This window comes from Hetaerina americana, unplaced genomic scaffold, assembly GCF_022747635.1.
Source record: "Hetaerina americana unplaced genomic scaffold, ioHetAmer1.1.p SCAF_2, whole genome shotgun sequence".
In the NCBI taxonomy this organism is placed as follows: domain Eukaryota; kingdom Metazoa; phylum Arthropoda; class Insecta; order Odonata; family Calopterygidae; genus Hetaerina; species Hetaerina americana.
Window position 1 is genome coordinate 3849008 of NW_027286763.1, and position 13750 is coordinate 3862757.

A 13750-nucleotide genomic window follows, 5' to 3' on the forward strand; every position below is an offset into this window, starting at 1 on the left:
TAAGGCGTGGGTAATTCACACATTAGAAGGGTGGGGGCGCTTCATTTTGTTCTTTTTGTTAGATGCCTATATACGGTTTATCTTGGTTAACTATTCCTTTTATTTTGTTGAAAACATCTCTTTTTATTCTCTTTTTTTAAAAAAAATCTCTCCAGAGAAAAATACAACTAAAAATGGAATTGGAAATATGATTTAAGGGACACTGCTTTGTCTAAATGAATTGAAATGATTTGAAGCCAGGGTGAGCAGGTCATCACAAGCCTTGGATTTCAAATATTATTGCATGAATTATTGCATTTTTTTCCGTAGAGGGAATATATTTTTATGACGTCCATGTTGAATGAATTAGGCACTATTACCGCATATAATTATTTAGCGACATTTTTTTAATTAAAAATTTCGCGGTGAATAAAAAGTGTTTGCCGAAGTTTTATTAGCACACACACGTAAACATTAATGGCTACCCTGAGATACTCCTGGTATGTTTTAAGTGTCTTTTCTATTTAAGAATTGAGATTTTTTGCCCAGCGACAAACATTATTATCAATTACAATTTGTTTCATGTAGTGTTACGGAAGTTTTTAGCTTTTCGTTTGAGAACGTCACGCTTAATCTCTGTGCACCTACCGAGGACGGCTAATGGCTCTCGAGACCAGCTGTGCGAGACTACGCTGATTTATAGGTCAACAACCGTAACTGGAGTTCGAATTGTTTGGTAAATGTTTGAATAAATCATTTAATGGATTTGAACAATGAGGGAAATCGATGATGATGAGCATGTTTGCATTTTAATCGATCGATTTTATGAAATGGCGGTGTTGTTGTAATACACTGTATCTTTATAACAAGAATTAAAGAAAACATGTTAATTTTCGTAAATGTTGGTTCAACAGAACATTGTTGAATATTCCGGATGAAACGAACAAAAAAGAGTCCAAAAAAGTCCATCTGCGGATGTTGCGTAACAGGTAACACAGAGCCTTGTGCAGCCGGTTAGCTCCGAGCTAAATTACGTTCCCATAAAATCATAAGGGTAAATCAGTTACTAATGGACAGCAGTTCCACCGTACACATGTGATTTAATTGAACGCACGCAACGCATTGTGGACATTTAATATTATTAATAACTACTGCAGGAATCAACTTTGTTTAATTTCAATGAAGCATTACGTTTACGTTGAGTTCAAAAATACTATTTGTATAATTTAATTCAAATATGTACTGGGATTATGACCAGTGATTGTGCCGATTTTGTAAGTTAGTTGGCAGTATTATCGAGTAAAAGAAAATTTGCCCCGGGCTTAAGATTACGTGTTAGTTACTTTAATCACAACGAAAATACAACTTGAGTAATTTTGCAATCGTGTAAATGAGATGCTTCCTTTGGCAGTTCCTAGATACATCTCTTAGACTGGAATTTCCCTTTTATCATGTTTCCATACGACCTTGGTTTGCATGTATAGGCTATGTTTCGTCTAGAATGTTTTAAAAAGGTCTCTCGTGTGAGCTTTGTTTACTTATTTGTAATGTCCTATCGACCAAAATGCACGAAATGGCAGATAGAAATGAAGTCAATAGCATATTAGCAGCTTTTATCTTAATGCTTGTATTCTTAAAGTGACGTTTGGGATAACTTCCATGTGAACGGTAAATAAATATTTGGAGAGGTCAATAGCCTCATAAGGTCGAAGCACCCATTCGTTTACTCATCATGAACTAGGACTTAAATTAAAGAGCTTATTTGGCAATTCTTTTGGTAAATATTATGTATTGGACGGAATAGACCTTAGCCTGACATTTATTTGTGCGTAGCCACTCGAAATAAAGTCAAAGAAATATATTTTTGAGTTTTTCACGTTGCAAGAAAAATATTTCCAGCTATGATTTCAGTTTAGAGTGATTTCTATTAAAATTGAAATTATTTTTCATATTTAGTTTTAAAATGAAATTTGTACAGGTTAATAGAGTGTCGTTTTAATTTTTTGCTTATTGTTGGTTACATAAAATATCCGGAATATTATTATTAAGCTGTTCATTCTGGAGATTACACTCTAAATGTAAATCAAATCGAAATAAATTACAGAAGGAAAGCCAAATGGATTATTTTACATCTTGTACTCAGGAATAGCAGATAATGACTGCCTATGAAATGGCTTGCCCGATATTCTCTTCATCTGTCTTCCTGTACGTCTAAAGAATGCTTTTCTTTGGCAGTGACGAGCATCACGTAAAAATTGATCGATATAAATAGTTGTTCCTTCTTATTTGGCTGTTATACACTATGTTTCTTTCGTTTTTCAGCCTTTTCGATAGTGACAAATCTCACCGAGTGGTTGACTACATAACGTTCGAATAAACAGTAAACCAGAGGCTTTTTTTTGAGCGGCTGAGTTTATTGGCTAAAGTAACTTCTGTGGGTTAACTAAAGACCATTTTTAGTCAATAAATAATTATCTTTACCAGAATAAGGATTGTCGAATGCTTATGTGAAATCATGCTTCTCACACTCGGGAGGAATGGACTCCCATTTTTCGTGTCTCACCCGCTGGTTCAACTTTGCTTTTATCAAATATGTAGCACTCAATCATTGCATTCCAAATAGAAAATTGGAAATAACCAATGCGTTTTTCATGATGCTAAGGGGTGGAGGGATTTGGTGCGAGCCTCGCGCCGTAAAAAGCGGGCGACTCGGCTCCCTCGACTCAGTAAATGAATTCGCTTCATCTGTCATGCCTCCCCGCGCCGGATTTCCCAGCGCCTTTCATTCCGCTGTCACGGGGACAAATGCACTCTCCGTGCACGCAGTGATGTATGTCACCAGTCACACCCAGATCGCGGAGAGTCCAGGAGAATCCTTTCAACTTACCGTTCCGATGATTTATGTCTTAACGGGACGGCGAGCCTCCCGAAGATGGAAGGCGGCGCTCGGCAATTCCGGCGCATCATCAGAATACGGGCGAGATTTGTTTAGGCCACACATATCCAGTGCAGTCGGTAGCAAGTGGGGGGGGGGGGGGAGGGCCCTTTAAGGCCCAAGGCCTCCATTCTTGTTGCATGCATATTTCATTCCGCCCGCATGACGGTTTGCTCCGTTTCGAGAAACGCAATGAAGCTGCAGCACTGGCTGTTCCATTTCATCGGCTTTGCCTCCTTGCTAAGCCCTTCCCCTCCTCTCACTCTCCGTCCCTCCCTGCCGTTGGCAAATAAGGTTTCCCGGGAAACCTTTGCATATGCTCGCGTCGTTATTTCGATGCGGAGCGGTGAAAAAAACAGAATCGAGTGTATCGGTCAGCGCAATGCCAACTGTGGAAGAACGAGGCTCGTCGGGAATACTGCAAGCGCTGACTTCGCGTATTTGCCGAGGTTTATTATCATTTTTTAAGTGGGATTTACTTTTCCCCGATGCATACGTGTATCAGATTTATAGTAGCGCTTAAGAATTACCCGTCTATCCCCAACGTCTCTGAAACATTCTTATGGTCGATTTATTCTTTAAGGACTCACGAAACGTATATATATATATATATATATATAGTATATATATATATATATATATATATATATATATATATATATATATATATATAGTATATATATATATATACACAGTGTGTGTATATATATATATATATATATATATATATATATATATATATATATATATATATATATATATATATATATATATATATATATATAAAATATCTTCGAAATGGAACGCTCTTCGGCGACGCACAAATATTTAAAAAACAGATTTAGATTATTAGAATATAGAAACACAAAAAAAGGACACTCACAATTTGTTATTTGTCGTTTCGACAGCACGGCTGTCGTCTTCAGAATGATGATTCTGAAGACGACAGCCGTGCTGTCGAAACGTCAAATAACAAATTGTGAGTGTCCTTTTTTTGTGTTTCTATATTCTAATAATCTAAATCTGTTTTTTAAATATTTATTTATACATATATATATATATATATATATATATATATATATGTATATATATATATACATACATATAAATAAATAATTCCTAACTGATTTTAAAAGTAGTTGTTCAAACTGCTGAAATGTAAGTGTTTCGTGACGTGAGCTGAATTGTTAATTCGAATTGAGAATTACTATGTCCAAAGTGGAGATTTTTGTTAAAAAAAGGCCTAATAACCCATGAGCTATGAAGAATAATGATGAAATAATCAATGAAAGGAAAATTTCTCTGAAAGAAAATCCATGCTCAAAATAATTCAAATTTTTTTTGGTTATTTTTTAAGGATAATTACGCTAAAATACGTAATGAGTAAAATGTACAGAAAGTACAACATAATAAGACTATAAATAAACGAATATTCTAGGTAACTAATGAAGAGGGCAGTATTAAATAGTAAGCCAAGCAATCATCTGATTGAACGGTGATATTTGAATGATCGACGAATCAACCATAGGGTACTATTAGAACGCTGAAAATATTTTTACAACGTCCATATGCAAAATAAGTTTTACTTTACGATTCATTATAACTGTGACGTAACGTATTAAGCATTGTAATGGACCCTAAAGCTCTACTGGCTGGAAAATAGATACTTATGTGGCAGATTGACCATTTGCCAAGAAATAGCATTAGGCAGAAGTTGATCATTTTAAATATTTGAGTTCGTTCCCAAACAAAGCGTCATTGGATATTCACTCTTTCGGCGACAGCTCGGCATTACCTAGACATGATTCACGATGACGGGCCAACGTTGACCACGCACACGCACTGTCGGCATTTGAGTACTTATTTTCGCAGTAAACAAACGTTTAATTTTAGGCATTGGATAGATGATCGAAGGGTACAGGTAGGAGTAGAAAGACGGAACGCATTCCGTGATGTGTCCCTCCCTCAATGAGGGGTGTATATAATGGCGTATACTCCGATGAGGTGGACATTTAAACTATTGGGGTTGCCTCAAATATACTATTGAGGAAGGGATCAGTAAGACAACTCAATTATTCTTTCAAGAAATTGTGATTTGCATCTGAGTCGGAACGAGTCATGGAAACTGCGGGAGTGCCGTGGCTGGCAGCGGGGCAGGCAAGAAGAGCCACACTCGGTTTTCAAGTCGAGAACTATTCATCGGTTGAGAGGCTGAGATAGCGGCAGTAGTATGATCAATTAGAGGATGGAGAAGAGTTTTTCTGGAAGGAAATAGTCGAGAGTGATGAGGGAATGCAATGCAATGTGTTCGGCTTGGAGAGAGATGGGAATGGGATGGTGGGGAGTGGAGTGTGGTTACGAGAAAAGAATGGCGATGAAGAGGAAATGGACCACCGATAAAAAAAGTAATCTGGTTTCAACGCAAACGTAACTATAGGCATAAGCGAAAAATACCCAGAAAATTAGGAATGTGTGATCATTGTGGCTGGCTATAGATATAAGTATAGTATAATCAGCTCCATCAATTCTCAGGTTCCGAGACAGGTTGACGGTTTAATGTAGTAATAGGGCAGCGGGAAAAGACAATTGCCCTTTCGAACTAATTAAGAGTTTATAGGACATTGTCTCAGGCTAAACTGTATATTTGGGATTCCTCCGAATTGCAAGGAATGGAAAAAACTCTGAAATTCCACAATTAAGTATCCGTTTTTTTGTTCCATTCCTTGTAATCAAGAGTGCGGGAAAACTTGGAAGGAAGATTTGATATGGGCTCATTCGTTTCATTAATGAAGAAGAAAAATGATGAGAAGATTTTGTCAGATGAGGACCATGACTCATCAATAAAAAGGGAATGCAGGGCTAAGGAGGGCTCTGTAACCATGAGCCAACTATCACGGGGAGCAGGTAGTGCCAACCTGAGATCTTCAATAAATGGATGAAGAGGATGGCCGAAAATTGCAGGCAATCATCAGCTTGAATTGAGAAGTAGTTTTGTATGTGTCGTACCACAGCGGGAAGTGTGAGAAATGTAAAATATAGTCAGAACATATCTGTTCCATTCAAGTTGCTCGAGGAGGCGCCCGATAGAGGCCACTAGGCACGAGAACGTATTGCAGGAGGTCGGAGAAGACTGAAGGGAGAGGCTTGCCTACCTTAGTCGACGCGGGTATCAGGTGGAAAATCGAGATTGGAATGATAATGCGGTTGAAATACAAGATTATTCATTATTCATTACCCCTACTTTTCGATGTACCCTGGAAATGCTAAGGACATTAAACTGTAGCGGGTGGAAATTTCGCAAGAAATTTTGGACTGCGTCCAGGAAGATGAAAATTTTCTCGACAGTGTTATTACCTAAAAGGATAGCTTAAAAGGAGCTCAAAGGATATCGGATCGACTCCATTGAGGCGGTTCAAGCGGCGACGACAAGGCTCTCAACAGTATTCCGGAACCCGACTTCCAGCGGGCTTTTGACGAGTGGCCGACGCGCCGAACAATAGGTGTATCGATGCAGGAGGAATGTATTTTGAAGATTATTAATTAACTGTAATGCTAACTGAATTACATTTTGATTTTTGGAACCAGTCCCGATATTTATTGTGCGGACCCTGTATACACAAATATGGCCTTAGGTGACCATCCTATAGTAAGCATTGTGCGTTGCTGTCGCTTAATATTTACAACTGGCAGGCCATTTAATTAGCAGTTTTAGGTGAAATACGACCGAACACAATTCTTTAGGGATAATGAGAAACCAGTGCTACGGTTCGATTCCTTACTTCTTCCAAACACATCGCACCAAATGACGATGCATTCCGGAGGTGCAACTGCTGCAAACACACGGATTCGAGGCCCTCCGGACACAATTCTCGGAAGAGCAGCATACCGGACTTGTGGAGCTGGATTGTACGTGAAGAATGAAGATTTATATAATTCGGTTGGCAGGAATAGTTTAATAATACCACTATTATTTTATTGTATTAATGATGGTCTAGATTTTGAATGGACGCACCTAAAAACCAAAGATACATTTCTATTCCATTAGAACCTCACTTAAGTTCACACGTCGTGTGAACTTAAGTGAGGTTGGGATTACAATAAGCCCTTCTTCAATTTTGAATGCTCACTCCATGTCGTCCAGCCAGCCTATGATTTCACTCCCGCACCTCGCTCGCATAGCATTCTCCCTTCCGTCATAGACTTAATACTCCATTTCCAATTCTAAAGCCCTGCATCCACTTTTTCTGCCTCTATTGAATTTCTCCCAACATCCATTTCTCTTCCCCCACCACGACAAGCGCTTTTTCATTTCTTGTTTTTTACCGCTCCATTTTACTTTTTCCATTCTTCTTCGCGGCCACATCTCCTGAAAATGTCCTCCATAACATTCGACTACATATTTGAATCTCGACGGTGCCTCTTCATTTTGTCGCGCATCCGTGGTAATGCGTCAAAAATGTCCTTGTGTGGAATGGTAAGGTATGAAATGTTGACCAAAGCAACGGTTTGCTCATGAGGGTGGATTTTCGGTTGGGGAGAGAGAGAGAGAGAGTGGTCTTAGAGTTTCCAGATTTTTCGTTTCCCCAAAATGAACCAGAAAGTTCCACAAGCATATATTTTAAAGTCAGTGGACGTGAAGCATATGGAAAATATTTGCATTCTAGCTGGGATCTTTCTGGTCACGGAAAAACTCTTCCCTAAGCCCTTCGGACATAGAGCCGGGCTGCTGCTACTCCCTTATCTACAGCCCTCCTACGTGGAGCTATCCCAAGCTCCTCCTGAGCTATCATAGCTCAACCGCTCGCCGTGAGCGGTAAGGGCAAAAGCGTGCTGTGGTGCGTAACAGGGTAATAGGTACCAACCCGTTGGTAGAGTCAAAGGTATATACTGTAATATGACTTGGCTCAAGTGTAATACTTGATTAAAACTTAAATTAAAGGGTGCACTCTTGCATATCATGGCAAGGGGACAGTGTCGTCAGTTACGGAAAATACGGGGGTGGTCCCAGAAGTACCCGGCCTGACCTAGAGATGGCGGTAGTTGTTTGAAAAATTTCACTGCATTAGAAAAAATGCAATCTATAAAGAATATGTTTTAAGTTTGAAGACGCCACAATGTTTAGTATTTGTTTGGCAGCCATCTATAGGGAACTTTTTCAGTGAATTTGTGAAAATGGAGAAAATTGGCCATCGTTATGTGATAAAATACTTTTATTTGAAAGACCTCAGTCCAACCGATATAAAAGCAGAACTGGATCCTACTCTGGGTGAGTCCACTCCTTCGTTGACCACAGTAAAACATTGGGAAGCAGAGGTTACCCGTACATTGATGGCCATGTGTATTATTTTCAAGTCACTATTATTGATAAATAAGTAAAATTTACAAAAACACAATGCAAACCGTGCCCAGATCTCTTGTGGATAGTATCGTTTATTTCAAATGTTAACATTTTTTGAAATTTCATTTCCTACGCTCGCGAAAACATGATTCCGTGTCTCGAGTGTAAGACGATGGTCAAATTTCTTTTCTGAGCTTCACTAACATCACGTTTCGCAACTTTCCGAGGCGTTCTATTATTTATAAACTCTAGCGGAACATTTTACACCGCGAGCCATGCGGGTGGTAGCAGCGGACGTGATTTCCCCCTCGCTTCAAGACAAACATCTGTAATCTTCAAAAAGCAGTTGAGCGGGTGAGATGGTCCAAGCTAAGAACATTCACACCCTTGCCACTTCCTCGCGAAAAACTTTCGAAGAATTTTTGTGAAAAGTTTTGCCGGAGTAACGAAAGTGTTCCATGGATAATATGAAAACCGAGGAAAAAACGGGAGGTGGACGAAAGTGTGGGCGAAAGTTTATAAAATGGGGAGAAAGGAAATGTGCAATGTTTCAGTAAAAAGGGGGAAAGGGCGGGAGGGTGCAGAGGTCATGAGGTACGACTGAGTGCACCGAATGGGGCCGCAGAGGTCGAACGCTCCTCTGCCGGGAAAAAGCTCATTGAGGCTTCGGGTGGAGGAATCCAGTTTTGATTTGGGGCGTAAAATAGTTTATTTATTAAAGTATATACACTATACTTAATCTTTGGTACATGGTTCTACGTAAATTCATCGAGGAGTGATGCCATTGGTACTGGTACCTTCTATTTGTACCCTTAGCATCTATTTGTAACGAGGAACCGAATTTAAGTTTTCTTCCCCCAGACAGCACTTCTGAAATTTTCGCGGGTAATTTTTGGTGAAAAATTGTCACTGTGAAAAAGCATTTTTTATTGAAAAATAAACAAAGACTGAATAGGAAATTTTCAAGACGTTTTCAGCTGGATGATGTTTTTAATGCATAATGAATAGAGGTTGACTAAAGATCGCCCTTATTCCGAATAGGTAATATTCTCTGAGCCAATGATGAATATATAAATGACACTGGACTTTCTTTTCTGTTTCAAGGCCATGGTTTACAGTTGTGGCATCGTGAAAAAAGGCAAATGACTTGATTATAAGTTATTATATTTTATATCGAACACTTATGAATGGAAACAAGAATTTGTGAACATGATACCTTTCTCACGTAAATTCATTTCTTCGGTATTGACGGAAAAATTGGCGAAGAACATCTTAATGTTAATAAGTTGTCTTCATTTGATCAGCTTATTTTGATGCAATGGTATATTGGAAGGTCTCTAAAAATGAAAGATTCTTTTTGTCATCGTTATTTATCATGTTAGATTTTGGGCCACGGGCGAATATTATCGAGAATTATTCCATAGTTAACGGATGAAAGCAATGGAAAACTTATAATCTGAAATTTTTTAGGTCCAGGTAAATCTTAATTTATTAAAAAACCGTAGTAATCAACCCGAAGGTCGGTTTGGTGGGTGATGGTGGAGTCCACCCAGTACTAAGCCCTATCCGGCGTGTGAAATTCACACATCAGGGTAGGGGGGGCAGTCCCTTTTCTTGTGCCGGTTATGGTTTCCTAGGAAGACCTGGTACCCGAAAAAATCACATAGCTTGGGTAGGTGCCGAGAGAGGCTTGCCCGGGATTCGAACCCGGGCTCTGCGGTCAGTAGTTCAACGCTCTACTCGGGACTACCGCGACTATTATATTCATCAACTCTATCCATCTAAAACTCTGCCACTGAAATACCTTTAAATTTTATCAATCACATTTATAATTCATTAATTATGTTTCTTGTATTTCCTGAGATAGCAATGGAATTAGGTATTTCTTTTAAATTTATATCTAACGGACATAGCTTGACAATGATGCAGTAATCATTATACATATTAGTTTGCTTGTTATAAAACCACATACAATCATAGCAAAACTGGGCAAAGAAACCTTTCAAGCATCCTTAAACTAATGATCTTCATACGCGCAAGGATTAAGAGATACTGCAGGACGTTAGGCGTGGCAGCGTACGAACCTTATGACATATTATTATTATTATAAGGTAATCTACCGGTTAAGGTAGGTTTTTGGGTGGACATAATTACTAATTAGATAATTTGGACCCCTAGCAAAAAACAGCATCCTACTTATATCAGGTCCCTCTTCAGCTCTGAGTACTTTCTTCCTCCCTTCATCCCGTCCAACATCCCTATCCTGTTCCTTCCCTTTCCTCGTTTGCCTAACATTCTCCCCTCAATTAGAGTCTTCAACATCCCACTGCCGGTCAATACCCCCTTCAGCCACTTTTCCTGCCTCCATAGGATTGCTCCCAACAAACCCCTCTCTTCGCCCACCATACCAAGTACTTCCTCGTTTGTTTTCTTCTCCGTCCATTTCACCTTCTCCATTCTTCTTCACACCCACATTTCAAAAGCCTCCAGTCTACGTCTATCCTCCTGCTTCAATGACCACGTTTCCGCGCCGTACATAACCACGCTCCATATCAACGTTCTTACGAGTCTTTTCTTAATGTACTTACTCAACGTCCCCGTGATCAACTCCCTCCTCTTTGCGCTAGGCCTCTTTGCCTAGCGCAATTCTTCTCCTAACGTCCCTACTACTTTGACCGTATTGGTCCAAAACACTACCGAGATACGTAAACTGTTCTACTTGCTCTAGTTTTTGCCCTCCTATTCTAATGTTGAGCTTAGCATTTTTCTTTCTAGAAAATCGCATAACCTTTGTTTTATTAATATTGATTCTCATCCCATACCTTTAGCACTGAACTTCCAATTCACTAAGCAATGCTTGCAGCCCCTTGGCTGACTGACAAACTAAAGCTTGGTCATCAGAAAACCTAACTGATTTTACGAATTCCCCGCCCACTTTCAATCCTATCTCCAGTTCTTCCCATGCCTCTTTAATCATTTCCTCTGCATACAGGTTGAACAGCAACGGTGATAATGGGCAACCTTATGACATATACAAATCACAAAAATGTTTTCTATTTGCATTTTTGTGAATAAATACAGTGATAGTGAGAATAATAGTTCTCTTATTGTCGTATTTGTAAACCGTTTTATGGGATATGGATTTCCATTCCTGGGTAAATTCATTTCTCTGTCCTTAAACATGCTCAAGAATCTTCGGTTCAAGCAAAAGATGCATAGAACCTTTTCGGCAGTTATTAAGTCAGTGGCGGAACGAGTAAGTCCCGTTTTAGCCAATTTCATTGAATTTAAACGGAATTTGTCTCTGGCTTCTTCAAAACCCTAGGCATAATTTCGATATAAACAAAAAAGTCCCTTGATAAGCTCCTTCAATACCATTGGAAAGATACCGAATATTATCGCTGGGTTGCAACCCGAGGGGAGTATGCTCCAGTGCACAGATTTCTGTGTCGAAATCCAGAAAACAAGGCGATCCAAAATTGTTAGATGCTATCGTTCCACCTGCCGCCATTTTTACATCACCAGCTACCGTTATTTTGATCATCCTTCCAATCTTCTCCCGAAAATTCTTGTAAACAATTATGCAAGAGTGTACGTTCCATTTTACCCATTTTAAGTATCCATTTTACCGATTTCCCATGGAGTAAAATGGATACGGGATGTTAAAGGAAAGGAGTAAATGAGCGGAAAAATTACCTCCGTTCATATCGAATGCCCTCCTCCTGATGAATTGCCACAAAATAATCCTTGAACTTGCTTTCCAAAAATTGCCGTTTTATATGAATTTAATGGTTCGTGTATTCGCACTCCGCCGCTATTATAGTTTCCGTTGTTGCAACATCAATGCGAACACACCAATATGTTAAATGTAAGAACGAGGTAAGATCACCTGCGGTTTGTGTGAATCATAGACACCTCTGGGATACAAACTTTGGCCGATACTCTGGTAACGAGCCATTTAATCATTTCTTCTTTCGGCGACGAAGGACACCGGACGAATAATGAACACAAGCAAGCATTTGGGGATTTGATTGGCTGGAGGAGTGGTTCACTCGGATCCCAGTGGGATTTATCCACCAAGACGAAGTTTAGCAGAGGCCAAAAGCCCAGTGCCCAACCAGGCCACGGCGATTTAGTGGTGTTTAACAATTATCCTGCCGAGCAACACCATGGAGGGAGATCTCTACAAGAGGTGAGGGGGGGAGGGGGGTTGCGAGTGAGCGGGGGAGGGGGTGGGAATGGGAGTATCTCAACTGCACGGGCGATGTCAAACGGCAGGCGCGGGCGGGCGGTTGTGCGCTGGCGCGGGAGATGAACGGGGGATGCTTGCGGAGCGCGGGGTGGGCAGGGCGAGCGAAGGACGGGGGTCCGCCGGGGTGGGAAAGGAGGGGTGCGCGCCGAGGCCCCCTCCCGCCCCGGCGGAGGGAGAGCCGCCTTGGAGCCCTCTCCACTCCCCGTTGTCCTCAGTGAGCCTTCGTACCGCCGTGCGTCGAGGACGATCCGGACGACCGAAGGCGCGAGGGTTCGCGAGTGGGACGCCATCGTACTCCGGCGGCTCCCATTTCGACCAGCGCCTGTGTAGGACTCCGTCGCCCCGAACCCTCGTCCCCAAAAACCCTCGATCCCGACGACGAACGGTGCGAAGGAAGTTGATCATCGAAATGGAGAGGGAAACGTTTCCATTGCATTGTTCCATGCGCAGAATATTGGAGAAGGTGACATAATTGATAATATCCTCCCCATTCCATTCCGCCCCCTCGCTTCTTGAGTCGTCCCCCCCACGCTCGCTCATCTGGGCCTCGCGATCGGGCCTTTCTCGAGAAATAACAACTTCGCCTTTCTTCTCCCAAATAAAAATCTTCCAAGTTCTCTGGAAAGGTGATCAATCGTCGTCCGAGTTTAACGTGACGGTTCGTATTCTTCTGACCCGATCCGGTTGCTGTCGTGTTGATGAAATATTAAGTGTGACATTTCCGGAATCGGGTGTTTCTTTCGAGGGGCTAAAGAAGAGAAAGAGTGAGTCGTTTCTCGTGATAAAAAGAGTAACGATTTGGTGTTCGACTTCCTCCAAAGAGACATAATTGGATTACCTCAAGCGGCTGCTTCCGAGGATATTTTTATTCCATTGGTTATGGTGTCCCCACCAACGCCCATGCGCCAAGGATAAAGAGGAAGAAAGATGGATAGATAGAGAGGAAGGGAGAGAGAGAAAGGAAGAGGAGGGAGGGAGGAAGCGAGAAAGGGGGGAGAGAAGGGGAGAGAGGATATTTTGCTATCCGGAGAATCTCCGAAGTTGAAGTTTTTTTGTGTACCCTAGTTGACCCTTTTGTGGTCGGCAATTAAGCGAGTTGACCTTCCGGACAACGTGGGACAGGGAAGGGGAGGAGTCGACCGGGGGGGTCGAACAGGTGTGACCATGCTGCCCGGGACACCCTGTCGACCTCCGAAAGCTGGAACACCGCCAGGAGGCGTGTCAGTAGCCGAAGGAACTGTAGCAG